This window comes from Callorhinchus milii, unplaced genomic scaffold (genome assembly GCF_018977255.1).
Source record: "Callorhinchus milii isolate IMCB2004 unplaced genomic scaffold, IMCB_Cmil_1.0 Scaffold1, whole genome shotgun sequence".
NCBI lineage: Eukaryota > Metazoa > Chordata > Chondrichthyes > Chimaeriformes > Callorhinchidae > Callorhinchus > Callorhinchus milii.
In genome coordinates, this window is record NW_024704742.1 from 39,005 (window position 1) to 53,896 (window position 14,892).

A 14,892-nucleotide genomic window follows, 5' to 3' on the forward strand; every position below is an offset into this window, starting at 1 on the left:
ATTCACAATCTGACTGTCACCAGCACACATATTATCCTGCAGCTGTTCCTGTTTTATTCCAACATCTGTTTCTTATTTAAGAAACTTATTTTATCTTGCATAAAACAGCAAGCTTTACAAATAAAAAAAGACTGGAAATAAAAATGCAAAATGTGTGCATGTTTACCACACAAGTAACTGTTCCAGTGTTCAGCTACACATTGTGTTAATGATCCTGAGGTGATTGCCAAACCTTATAATCCAATACATCATAATGACCATCTTCTTACAAAACTCTACCACCCGTTGCTCAAATGCACCTAATTCCGCCCACTGGTCATCCTAGGCCTTGCCAGGTTCCATTGGCTCCCTAACCCCAAACAGATCAACTTCAAGACCCTCACTCTAGCATACAAATCCCTTCACTCCTCAGCACTTCTCAATCTCTCTGACCTGCTCATGCCCCATTCCACTGCTCACCCATTTCAATCAGCTAAAATAGGTCTCCCAACCCCTCCTCGTTACCATTGGTGGTTGTGCCTTCAGCCGTATGTACGTCCCTAACCTCTGGAACTCCCTCCATCAATTCCTTTGCCTTAGCCCCGCTTTTGTTTTAATCTTCAAATCCCACCTGAAGACCTCTACAACCAAATCTATGGTCACCTTCCCCTCTCCTTTCTCCCTTGCTTGACATCCAACCCCATCTGCATGAAAAACACTATACAGCATGAAGAGAGTTATATAAATGTTAGTTGTTGTAGTTGATATAAAGCCCCCTTCTGTCTGCAGGTTTGTGTCAATGACCAACTTGACATCAATTAGTCTTTGTCTTTGGCTGTGTGACTTATCATGTCTGGCTAACAATAACTGCGATTCCTTTGTGCAAAGGACAGAAAATGAAACCTGCAGAGGAGGTCACCCTTATGTTAGCAATGTTGCAGTGTTACATTGATAACTGGACTAAGGAGAGGAAACCTGTCAATGAGATAGGTGTGGGGAGAGTTCTACCTCTATTTGAGCAAAGAAGCACAGTTCAAACTGAGTGTAACTCTCCTCACTGGGTGAGGACATTCCACATTTTTTGTGAACTGTTATGAAATCTCAAACATGTGGCACTGAGTTTATACAATTACAACATAACTGCAAGACTCATTACAAAAGAACTGCCAAAAAGAACTTGATGTACTCATTAATCAAAAAAATGTGACTAAAGTGTCCCTTCATAAAGACAAGCTCCCTCACACGTACCTTCTTGAATTATAAACTCATTTTCCTAAGTCCCATGTAGACCTTGTTGCTTAAATTGACCTTCTTGAAAATTGTCAGATCTCTGGCTTCAGCATCCTTTGTCCCCACTAAATTGCCAAGTATTTCCTACCCTCTATCAGACCCGCAGATAGAACAGCAGCAATCTATGCAAACTCAAATCTATCAAGTCTATGGTAGACAGCAAATTGGATAAAGCCTATATGCTCTCCATACAGTTTGAGACATTCTCCCAATGTGAAAGGCACTGTAACATTGTGAATTGTATTTTATTGTACTGTAACGTTTCTCATCAACTACAATCAGATATGGTTTGGCAATATCAAGTTTGCCACTCTTCCTTTCTGCGACCAAACCCTTCTTTTAATCTTTTAATAGTGGAGTCCTGCAGCTCAATGGTTAGAGCACTCGCTTTGCAAGCGAGAGACCTGAGTTCAATTCCAGGCAGAGGGCGAAACCTTGGGCAAGTTTCCTTACTCCACACAGAGCCTAATAATAATTCCTCCAAAAAAAAACAATAATAAATTGGTCATTTTCAATGTACGACTGTTTGTGGGACATTGCTGTGCGCAATTGGCTGCCGCGTTCGCCCACAAATATGCGGTCAATTCACTTTACAGTATATTCTGTGAAGCACTTTGGGACGTCTAGAAGACGTGAAAAGCGCTATATCAAATGCAAGGATTATTATAATTTAGGATCATTCTAGAGAGTAAGGAATATCCCAAATTTATTTTCTCTGCCACCTACTATCTATCTCATCAGATCTCCTTCTCTTACCCTTTGCATCTCTTGATTTAAAATGGGACGAGATTATGGAATTCTTTTAGACTAATACTTGTAATAGTTTATTAGGTTAAATTTGATATATAATCAATACTTATTATACTTATTTGTTACAGCAAATTTCACATCGGTAGAATGTCTAAATGTGCTTCACAGGATACATTGTATTTTTCAATATTTATAGAAATGTGCTATTTCATGACAATTTATCTTAATATTTTATATACCTAAACAGCATTGTCACATTATTATTTTTAATGTTTTAAACTGTTCCAAACTTTGTTTCATTTCTAAATTTTCTATACAAATGTGGCTCTATTTTAATAAAAAGAATCTTAGTTCTATTATAGAGGTTAATGTTTATTGTTTCTATCTGTAGAGCTTGTCTAATTTGAACATTCAGAGAGTTAATAAAGAAACATTGCATATCTCTATTATATGTGTAATCAATATTTATTATGCAATGCATATAACAATGTAGATGAACTGGCTGAAGATTGAGAAGCATCATGGAGCACACTCATAACAACAATATGATAATAATAATAGAATAAGCCAAGAATAAAACAAAGTGAATGGTTTTAACTCCTCGTCCCTCAGATCACATGAAATTATAATCTCCTCCAATGTTTCAAAGATTTGCAAAAGCAAGTTGTTAAGATCACAAAATCACAACGGAGGTTTAGATAAAGAAGGCCATTTGTCCCATTTGATCTCATCCTTCCAGAATTCCCAATCTACCATCTTTCCATCACAGCGATTTTTTAAAAATAAATCCAGCACCCTGCCCTCAAACTTTTCCTGGTAATCTGTTCCAGTCATCAATTACCTTCTGGGCAATTCCTGGTGTGTGTCCTGAAATTGTCCTTTGTAATCATAGATCTGTGTCCTCTTGTTCTGCTGTCTGTAAATATTGTTCTAGTTTACTGTCTCAATCCCATTTATTATCTAATATCCCTTCTAGATATCCCTTCTCCTAAATTTCAATGGTATTAGTGGCCAAGACTGGAAACCAAGGCATTATGTAAGTCAACTAGATTTTCACTGTGTTACAGTCTCTCGGTACTCCAACCTTCTCCTGCTTCCAAAATCCTCCGATAAACACTTTGACCACCTCTAAACTGCTCATACTTCTTGTTCGGTGTCCACAATTCTCATTGTTACGTGCTTTGAGTTGTGAATGGTGCTATACAAATGTATGTTCTTCATGGGAAGAGGGTCATCTATTAATCTAATAGTGGGAGCATCTTTTGAAATCTCCCTAAATGATTTGATATGAGAGGTTGCTACCAGTAACACAAATATTAATAATAATAATACTTGCATTTGATATACTGCCTTATCACATTGTTGAGACATCTCAAAGCGCTTCGCAAAATATACTGTAAAGTGAATTGACTGCATATTTTGTGGGGAAACACAGCAGCCAATTTTGCACAGCGGTGCACCAGTCGTAGATTGAGTGACCACATTTTTTTAAATGATATTATTAAACATCTTACTCTTAAATTCTGAATTCTTTTCATAATATTTGCTTGGAGGCCACTGGCTCTCTGACAAACCATTCAACTCTAGGGATTTCAAATGCGAAGTGAATGCCAAATAAATAATAATAATAATAATCCTTGCATTTGATATAGCACTTTTCACATCTTCCAGATGTCTCAAAGCACTTCACAGAATATTCTGCAAAGTGAATTGACTGTATTTTTGTGGGCGAAATAATCACTGTCATCCTGCATTATTTAGTGACAGACATCACTGAAAAGGCATGTATAAAGTGAGTAAGGAAAACATATCATAACAAATTGAAATAGATAGCTCCGCCCCTCTCTCTCCCTCTTCTCTTCACAACATTTATCTTCTGCTTTGGGGATTTCAAAAAAAAACTTTTTATTTTTATGAAGGTGATAATCATTACTGAAGGGAGGTTAGCAGATGATTTTGAACTGGTTTACTTGTTGTTCAAGGCAGGCTAAGATGCTTCCAGTCTTATTTCTATTGAAGGCAAATATAAACCTGAACAATTTACTCCAAGTATGGGAATTGAATAACCTGGTTTCTATTTGACTTGACATACATGCTGGATGCTGGATGAATTGGATTCACATTAGATGAGTACTTTGACCTGTATTGTGGCACTGTCTCCAGAATGTTTGCATACACTTACAATGGGTTTTCTTTGTCAATGATCTCATTGTGTACACAGAGCAATAGAGTGAAGCCAAACATTAAGAAGCAGTTCCGATATATCTTGGCTGGTTCCTTTGGTGATTGACGACACGAGGAGGAATTTATATTCTGCCAGAAATTAAATTGGGTGGTTGGAATGTGCAATATTCTGCCAGAAACCGTTTTTAAGCAGAGTCCATAAATTCTCTGCAAAGTGAATTAACTGGACGTTTGAAAAAGAGGAATGTCTGGGCTATGGGGAGTGAGCAGGAGAAGGTGATTAAACAAAGTGGCTGATGGGCCGAATAGCATGTTGCTGTTGCATAATACCCTGGGGCACAATTTGTGGTATTTCACAAGCAGTTTCTTGTGTTAATCAGCACAAGGAAACTGGCAAATTGTTTACTCTTTCTTACTTGTTTATTCAGAACCTACTTTAAATCAGAGCGCTGTTCCAGATTCGCTCTCCCAGGCAGCTGGCTTTTTGCCAGTAAAAGAAAGACCAGGGAATGAACTTGTATTTATTTAGCGCTCTTCATGCAGGCAGGGTGTCGGCCCGCTTAACTGCGATGTGCTTTGACTGAGCTGCAAAAGGAGAAGAGGTGGCCAAAGGCCCAGTCGAAGAGGAAAAAGTCTTCAGGTGTGATTTTAATTAACTTTACATGGTAAGCTTCCTGGTGTAGACCAGGATTGTGGTTGTAAGTCCACATCGGGAATTTTAATTCAGGGAAATCCATGTAAAGTCTCCAGCAACAAAAATGTCTTTACCTGAAATTACAGAATGTTTTCATAAGAAACAGATGCTAAACATGACATTTGATTTGAAGACCAACTGGCTCTCTGAATGAACCTCCCATTGCATTCAGCTTTTATGACAGTGTCAATACAGTTTCCTTGGCTTTCTTTCCTGACAAGCAGCCAGCTAACCACGAGAAACTAGCTGTGGTGCAAAAATGGAACAGCTAAAACAGCAGCACCCGGAGTTAAGTTCTTACTAATTGGCGCAATTGGCTGCCGCGTTCGCCCACAAATATACAGTCAAATCACTTTACAGTGTGTTCTGTGAAGCGTTTTGGGATATCCTCCCGACATGAAAAGCGCTATACCAAATGCAAGGATTATTATTATTATTATATTACTAATTAATTAATTGGTGTGCTCTGACTGAGCTGGAAAGTGGAGAGGTATCCAAAGGCAGGGTCAAAGAGAAAAGATTTCCCACATACGCTCCCCCCCTCCCCCCAGCAACACTTGACTACCCAGTCAACTGCATAAAGTGCTTTGAAATGTGTGGAAACGTTTGTCAATGAGGGAACAGTATATTAGCCCACAGCGATATTAGAGGGAGCACAAAGAAAGGACAAGGAATCGTGTTTCAAATGCCTAAAACAGGACAACTATCTCTAGGGACTTAGAGCTTCACATGCTATTTTGCACATACTGTATGTGGAACCCAATAAACAGTAAAATGGAAGCACATCAACTGAAATTAATGATAAAAATGGAAAGGCTGTACGAAAAAGGTGTACAGTATTGTTAGAGTTATAATAATAATAATCCTTGCATTTGATATAGCGCTTTTCACGTCGGGAGGACGTCCCAAAGCGCTTCACAGAACACACTGTAAAGTGAATTGACTGTATATTTGTGGGCGAACGCGGCAGCCAATTGCGCACAACAATGTCCCACAAACAGTCATAGATTGAAAATGGCCAATTTATTATTGTTTTTGGTTTTGGAGGATTATTATTAGGCTCTGTGTGGAGTAAGGAAACTTGCCCAAGGTTTCGCCCTCTGCCTGGAATTGAACTCACGTCTCTCACTTGCAAAGCGAGTGCTCTAACCACTGAGCTACAGGACTCCACACACAGTTCTGTAGAGTAGTGGTTACAGCACTCGCCTTGCAAGCGAGAGGACCTGGGTTTGATTCCAAGGCACGGAGAAACCTTAGGCACGTTTCCTTACCTGGCTGTTAGTCGATTGGGGGATTACTTTCTGGCGGTAATAATCCCTTCAAAACAAAAGATTAATAATAATATGATTATATGACACTGCTATGCACAATTGGCTGCCATATTTCACCCACAACATATATAATCAATTCACTTTACAGTGTATTTTGACGATTTGATAAGGCGCTATATTAAATGCAAGGATTATTATTATTACAGTAACTGCAGATAATGGCCATTATTAAATTGATTTATTAATTTGCCAAATTGTATTAACAGTAATGGTTATACTTCATTGCATTGAACCATGACAGTCCTAAAAGATAACCCATTCAGCCTAGTCATCACTGTTAGTGAAATGCATATGCTGAAAATCATCTGTCACCAGTAGTCAGAAATGAATCATGTGTGGATCATCAGTGTGGAACAGAAACAGGAAACACTGCAATGAAATTGGTGAGGCATTGCACATATCCATCTCAAACACATTTAGTACTTGAGGTAGTAAGCATCACAGACATATTCATTAATTCCAGAATAATGGTGAGACATCTTCAACCTGAGTGAGCAGTTTGCAGGTTGCAAGACTGCCATGGATACAGCAGTTAATTAGATCAAAAATAGAAGCACGAAAATCATACATATACTGTACTGCCCTTTTGCATTCCACTAAGCATGCTTTGAAATCTCCAATAAAGAAAGCTAAGTAAATGCATATTTTAATAAAATTACACATTATCGCAACTTCACAACTTGGATTTATAGTGTGCCCTCCACGCCGGACAGCGTCTCAGAGCACTTCACAGTAACGCTCCCACAGGTGACTGGGTGAGACCGGGAGGAGAAGCCGTTTGTGCAGATGTACTGCTGGCGGTTTGTGAGGCGAGTGCGGTCCTACTGAAGTGGATGACGGAGGAAAAGCGGTGGAGGAGGATAGTGTGATCGACTGTGTCGAACGCGGCGGAGAGGTCCAGGAGGACAAGGAGGCAGAGGGATCCCTGGTCACTGATAGAGAGTATGTCGTTTGTGACTTTCACAAGCACAGTCTCTGTACTGTGGGTGGAAACTGGACTGGAGGGGTTCGAAGAGGGAGTGGGAGGAGAGGTGTGGTGAAGTTGGTTGGCAACAACGCATTCTAGGACTTTGGCAAGGAAGGGAGTTTGAAATAGGGCGGTAGTGGCTGGGGTTTGAGGGATCTAGGGAGGGTTTTTTCAGGAGGGGGGTGATGACAGCAGTTTTGAAGGGGGCAGGGATTGATCCAGAGAAGAGGGACTGGTTGATGATGTCAGCTAGTAGTGGGCAGAGGAGGGGGAGCTGGGTGACTAGTAAGTTGGTGGGGAGGGGGTCGAGGCAGCAGGTGGTGGGTTTCATTGATGTGATGGTGGGTGAGAGGGAGGAGGGAGAGATGGGATGAAGGAATGTAGAATGGGGGTGGTGGTAGGAGCAGATGATGAAGAAGATGAGGGGGACAGACAGGGCATAGTGGTGGGTGACAAGGGGCAGGTGGATGTGGCTGCCTGGTGGATGTTAAGTATTTTAGATGAAAAGAAGTCCATGACCTCCTCGTACTGGGCATTTGATACAAAGATTGAGGAGGCCTGAGGTGGGGGGCACGGAGGTTGTGGTGGGTGGTGTAAAAAAGGATCTTAGGGTTGTGTTTAGCCTCCAAGATGATGTTGGAGTAGAAGGCCGTTTTTGCGCGTGTCAAAGAACGACGGTAGCCGTGGAGCTGCTCGAGCCACAGTTGGCGGTGAACTGTCAGGCCAGTTTTCCGCCATCTGCACATGAGCAGACGAGTTTGGGTTTTTTGGTGGCGGAGATGGTTGTTGTACCAGGTGGATCGGGTGGGTTTGGAGATGGTCCTGGATTTTAGGGGGACGAGGGAGAAACAACTTCCTTTCTTAGTCTTTGTGGTTCAGTTTCACACAGAGCAGAGGCTTCACCAACTGAGCCACTCGAGGAGCTCATTATGATTTGGTCAGCTGATTCCAATATGTGGAAATGTGTGGAAATATTTTTCAGTTGTTAACTCACTGCTTCTTTCACTTCCTACTTATTGCACAATGTGTAGGAAGCATTGCTATCACTTCCATTAGGAAATTACATCAATGGGGTTTCCTGCACATGGAGCCCCTGCACGACATGTAGGAAGTGATGCTAGTGGCAACCTGATGAAATGAAAGGTGGTCATGTTTTACTACAGATTTATCAGCGCAGGAAGCTGGGTGTAACATGATTGGAGTTAGTGTGGGTTCACATATTACATTGAGGGGCTCTATAACTGGATTTCCCTATAATGTAGTGCTCAGAATAGAAGGTGTCTTAATTATTCTAGGCTTTAATGGAGTAAAATCTGCAAATGTCACAATAGATTCAATGATATAACATTGACAATCATCTCAAGTATGTTATCACACTGAATTTGCAATAAAATGCATCTCTCTCATTTTTGATCGTCTCAATCAACTCTGAATCTGTGCTTTCTAAGGCAGTAAATATTCCATATTCTCATGACTCATTTGTAACTATTTTTACTAGGATGTGGCATTCCGCAAATAGCACACACTGTAGTCAAAGTGAATTACAACAACAACAAAATTACATTTGAAAAGTGCCTTTCATGTCGGGAGGACGTCCCAAGGTGTTGAACAGTCGGGGATCAGGACCCGTGGGGGCAGGGTTGGGATGAGGGAGGACAGAGAGGTAGGAGGGCGGCTGAAGGAATGGTCGAAAAGTCATACCTTGAAGGAGGCAAGTGGAGTGAGGCGAAGGGATTGTAGAATGGAGCTCCAAACAGAAGGGCCTCGGTCTTGCTGACATTCAGCTATAGAAAGTTAGCTCTCATCCAGGACTTGATGTTTCACAGACAGTCTGTCAGGTGATAGTTGTCCTGGAATTGAATTAGTGAGAGAAGGAGGGTGTTTTTGGTCAGCTGGGTGGCTGACACATAGCAGCAACCCATGCTCAAGAGAATGTGAGTTCCTCAAATGTGAGCCTCATATGGAAATATTTCAACATGGAAATTTCACTGTGTCTGGAAAGAATTGTGCACAGCCTCTCTGGAGCGACGCACCCTGCTTATCTAATTCCAGAATGTATGAGGCTAAGGTTGGCAAGAATCAAAGCTTTGGAATCCCAGAATGTGTGCTAGAGTAACTGCAGGAGTTTAACCAGATAAACCTGTACAGCTTGCCATTGAAAGCATTGCCTGGGAATCTTCCCATTGTTTGTTTAGTTAGTACCACCTGTCCATTTGGGTGTTGGCTTACAGGAGCTGAGTGGGAGGAATCTCTGCCTCAGGGATTGGTCCATCCCTTCAAATCCTGCTGATGAGCCAAGCTGGCTGTGCTGTCATCAGTGGCGATCTGGTAAATTACAGACCCTCCTCGCTGAGGAACAAACTACTGAGATCGCCACTGAAGATCGACTCATTTCCAAACTTTGCATTGCCAAGCATATGTCAGTCTGGCTCAGATGGTAGCGTTCTCACTTCAGAGTCAGAAGTTTGTGGGTTCAAGCCCTTGGAATTCATATAGTCTAGTGCAGGATGATCCAATCTTTTGGTTGCTGAGGGCTGGATGCCGGTTTGAGAAATGTCCGCGAGCCACATAAGGAATATTTTAATTCTGGTTGGCCAGACCCATTTGTCAGGCAGAGCCTAAGCCTCCAGTGACCATCTCCTGCTTGGCTCGGTGCCTGCTTGTCACCTGTATTTCCTCTTAGGAAATAAAATTTTAAATGGTTTGTGATAATGAAATCATACCCTGGACCACATGCGGCCCATGTGCCACCAGTTGGATCATCCTGGTCTACACTGACACTGCAAACCGCGTTAGGTGAGCGTGCGGTGTTGGAGATGCAGTCCTTTGGATGAGCAGTTAAATCGAGGTCCCGTCTGCCTGTTCAACTGGACGTTATAGATCCCATGGCACTATTTGAAAAGAGCAGGGAATTTCACCGAGTGTCCTGGCCAACAATCCCACAAATTAAATTGGTCATTTGCTTCATGGATTCGGAGGCCAAAGCGGGGACAGCGCGGCAAGGAGCCGAGGTCTCGCCGAGTGTTTAAAGCCTGACCGGGGATAAGCAGCCTCCGCCGTGACGTCACACCCTAAAGACCAACAACTAACCACAATAAGCGCCCTCTCCACTCTGCACCACCCCGAGCCCTCACAGCCTCCTGCAAGCTGACAATGTCCCACCAACCCGCCGCCTCCTATCTCGGCGTGCTCATCTTGGCTGCTGCCCCTGACACGAGATAGCCCTTCCTCAAAATGCCCCCCTCCCTGCAACTCTCCCGCTCTGTCTTGCTCTCTCTCCGCCCTCCCTGCCTCCTATCTCTCTTTGACTCCCCCACTGCCTCCCTCTGTTCCAGCCTGGGAATCTTTCGCCGGCCTCATCGGAGCACTCGGCCCTGGCTGTCCAGCAGCAGCCACACCGACTGCCCCATTTCCCACTACCGTCGCAAGTCACCCCAGACCCCGGGGGCTAACCTCTCCTCCCTCATCTTCATCCCCACCCTCCTTGCCAACCAATCCACCATCCCCTCCCATCTCACACATCCCCTTGCCAACTATCCACCCCACATTGGCCTTCAAAACATCCACTCTATCTGCAACAAGATCTTGGCCGTCAATGAACTCATCCTCGATGAGAACATTGACATTATGGCCCTCACTGAAATCTAGATCACTCCAGGTGACACCTTCCCCCTTGCTGAGGCCACAGACTACACCTACCACCATGCTCCCACATCTCAACCGTTGTGGCAGTTGTGTGGCCCTCATATCCAGGGCGTCATTTGCCCTATCCCCCTACTCCACCGGTTCATTCCCCTCTTTCAAAAACCTTATCCTCTGCCATCCCTCCCACCTTGCTCTAAAAATCCTCCTAGTTTACTCCCCCCCAAAATCCTCCCCCACCTTCATCTCTGACATCTCCACCCTCCTAGCTTCCCTTTGCCTCTGCTCTGAATTCCTCATCATCCAACGCACCTTCAACCTCCACTTCAACCCTTCCTGCTCTACCTCCTCAGACTTCTCTCCCCTCTCAACATCTCCCTCCACATCCACTCTGCTACCCACACCCACGGCCACCCGGTCGACCTGTTGATCACCCGGGGCCTCAGCGTCTCGGATGTCACCATCACTGACAAGATCATCTCTGACCACCATTTCATCTCCCTAACTCCCATATCCCTTTCCCCACTGCCTCCAAACCTACCACCATCTTCCAGCACCCATGGAAGAAGATCTCCCCACAAACCCTCTCCACTGCCCTAGAGTCCTCTGAACTCCTCCCCTCTGGCTCACCTCTCGCACCAACTTACTCTTCTCCACAGCACCCTCTCCACCACACTCGACACCCTTGCCCCCCCCCCACCTCCCGAACTGCTCCCTATTCCTGATCCTCACCCTGGGTCATCAGCCACCTCCGCTCGCTTAAGGGCCAGAAGCGGGCTGCTGAACACACTTGGCTCGAATCTGGCCTAACTGTCCACCGCCACATCTGACTGGACCTCATCAAAACTTCAACTCCGCTTTCGCCTCGGCCAAATCGTCCTTCTATTCCAGATTAATTCTAGAGGTGAAGGGCAACCCCAGGCTCCTGTTCCCCCCCCCCACCAACCGGTTCTTCCGCCCTCCCGGCCGCACCTAGCAGATTCTTTTCTCTGAGTCCCATTGCAAGAAAATGCTGAACTTCCTCGAGTCCAAAATTGAGGGAATCCGCTCAGTTGCCACTGCCCCCTCCAACTTCCATCCCCTCCCTTCTCCCTGCCCACACTCCGACAATTACCCATCCCTCCTTCCACACCTTTGAATCTGTCATCTCCTCTTCTGTCTTCACCACCATATCCTCCATGAAGCTCACCACCTGCTCCGTGGACCCCTCTCCTAAAATCCCAGCTCCAACTCCTTGCCCCACTACTCGCTGATATCACCAACCTCTCCCTGTCATCTGGCACTGTTTCTACACCACTCAAAACAGCCACTATCACCCCCCACCTTGAAGAAACATTTGCTTGACCCATCACAGCTATTTAGCCACCGGCCCATCTCAAACCTCCCTTTTCTGTCCAAGGTCCTTGAGAGAGCCGTTGCCTCCTAGCTTTGCTCTTTCCTCTCCTTCCACTCCCTCTACGAATCCTCCAATTGGGTTTCCGTGCTGCCCACAGCATGAAAACTGCTCTGGTCAAGGTCACAAACGACATCCTGACAATATGTGACCAGGGCTCCCTCTGTTTCCTCGTCCTCCTCAACCTCTCCGCTGTCTTTGACACTGTGGACCATTCAATCCTGCTCCACCACCTCTCCTCCCACCTCAACCTTCAAGATTCTGTTCATCCCATGTTCCCTTCGCCTCGCTTCCTCCCTTGCCTCCTTCAAGACCGGTCTCAAGACCCTTCTCTTCGACCGTGCCTTTGGTCTCCCTCCCACCTCTCTGCCTTCCATCACCCCTACACCACCCCTCCCCCATGCTCAGGTCCCGACTCCTGACTGTTTGGCGCTTTGGGACGTCCTGCCGACGTAAAAGGCGCTCTATAAAGGTAACTTTGTTTTTGTTGTGGGCAACTACTGTGTGCTGCAAAGCATGCATAAAATACACAATAAATTCTCTTTGAGATATCATCATGATCTGAAAATGCTATATCAAGTGTTAAGATTTTTATCATGATGTCACCTTGGGCCCAGCTCAGCTTCAAGCAGATTCCGCTTACCACCCCATCCCCATGAAGTTTAGTCATTGAGAAAGGAAGTGAATCTTGACATGAGTGGCTGGGGCCCCAATCAAGTGAACTGGAGAACTTCGTGGAGTCCTGTTGCTCAGTGGTTAGAGCACTCGCTTTGCAAGTGAGAGACCTGAGTTCAATTCCAGGCAGAGGGCGAAACCTTGGGCAAGTTTCCTTACTCCACACAGAGCCTAATAATAATCACTCCAAAAAACAAAACAATAATAAATTGGTCATTTTCAATCACGACTGTTTGTGGGACACTGCTGTGCGCAATTGGCCGCCGCTTTCGCCCACAAATATACAGTCAATTCACTTTCCACTGTGTTCTGTGAAGCGCTTTGGGACGTCCTCCCGACGTGAAAAGCGCTATATCAAATGCAAGGATTATTATTATTATTATTATAACTGCTTTCTATCGGAAGATGTCAAATTTTGCATGTGGTGAGTATTCCATCATCCTCCTGACTGGAGCCTTGTAGATGGAGGAGAGTTTTTGGTGAGTGAGTTGATGAGCCAGCCTTCATAGTATACATAGCCACTGCCTTGCTCTTATAGTCACACTGTTGATGTGGGCCAGTTAAGTCTCTTATCGATGGTGACATCAGGATGTTGACGGTTAGAGATTTAGCAATGGATGTGCCTTCGAAATTTAGGGAGAGATTGCTTGGTCATTTACTGTTGTTTCTCTTTCATTGCAGATAGTCATTTCGGCACTTATGTGGTACAAATGTTATCTACCTCTTGTTAGCCCAAGCCTGAATGTTATCCATGTATTGCTGCAGATATGACATGGACTGCTTCATTATCAGAGGTTTTGGGAATGGAGCTAAACACTGTGGAATGATGTTTAGCTCCATGTGGCATCCTGTAGCTCAGTGGTTAGAGTGCTCGCTTCGCAAGTAAGAAACCTGGTTTTGACTCTCGGCAGGGTGACATGTTGGACAAGTTTCCTTACTCCACATGCCTAATTAATAATCCTTCAAGAAAAAAAATAAACAATAACTTTGTCACTCAATCCACGACTGTTTGTGGGACACTGCTGTGCGCAATTGGCGGATCACTTTCCGGGATAATAATACCTTAAAAAAGTAATTTGGTCACTCAATCCACGACTGTTTGTGGGACACTGTAGCACACGGTTTTGCGCAATTGACTGCTACATTTCGTCCAGAATATACACAGTCAATTTACTTTACAGCATATTCTGTGAAGTGCTTTTAGATGTCTCAATGACATGATAAGGCGCTATATCAAATGCAAGAATTATTATTATTGATATTATTATTTTCTCAACCAACCTATTGAACTCTAAAACTGAACTCCCGTGTACTCAGCTTCTCGTTATAATTAATTAATTTGCACAATATTTTCGTAAATTTTTATGATTACTTTGTACATCCACATTTACACGCAGTAATTCAATAAGTTTTATCAGTGACACACACATTTACTTATCAATGGGAATTCACAGCTGATTTGGAGCTGGACAGGAAATTAATTTCCTAAGCACAATATGACTGAGCAAAGTGTGTTAATCTCAAGAGGAATTAAATTTCAAACAAGATTAATCATAGATTCTTTGCAATTTGTAAGCAACGTGAATAATTTAGAAGAAGTTCGTTAAAAATGTTTACAACTGTGAAAACTTCCTGAAAAATTCCACTTGCATCATCTCCTCCTGATTGACTCAGTGTTCAGTTAATAAATAAAGCTGCTAAGCAGTGAGGAATTAGAAGCAGAGTGCAACAGCACAGCAACAGGAAGAAGATAAAGTAGTATTGTATCAGTACAACACAATGAACAGCAAAGTCACCATCTCCCTCCTTGTCCTTTATTTGGCTTCTCCACAAGGTACAGAAATATTTGTGTTTATAAGACTACAATATTACACAGACTAACCTAGAGTGTATTGGTTAGTTTGTCAACTCAACATATTGTGTTGGCAGAAATACTGTACTTCATTCAACAATGTGTCAATATACTATATTTTGGTATAATTCACAC

The 14,892-nt window shown here is 43.6% G+C and overlaps 1 protein-coding gene across 1 annotated transcript in view; it reads right to left on the reverse strand.

Annotated features, from left to right (window-relative positions):
• The window catches only part of LOC103172823 (targeting protein for Xklp2-A-like), a 36,188-nt gene that overhangs the window by 20,761 nt on the left and 535 nt on the right, over positions 1 to 14,892 (reverse strand).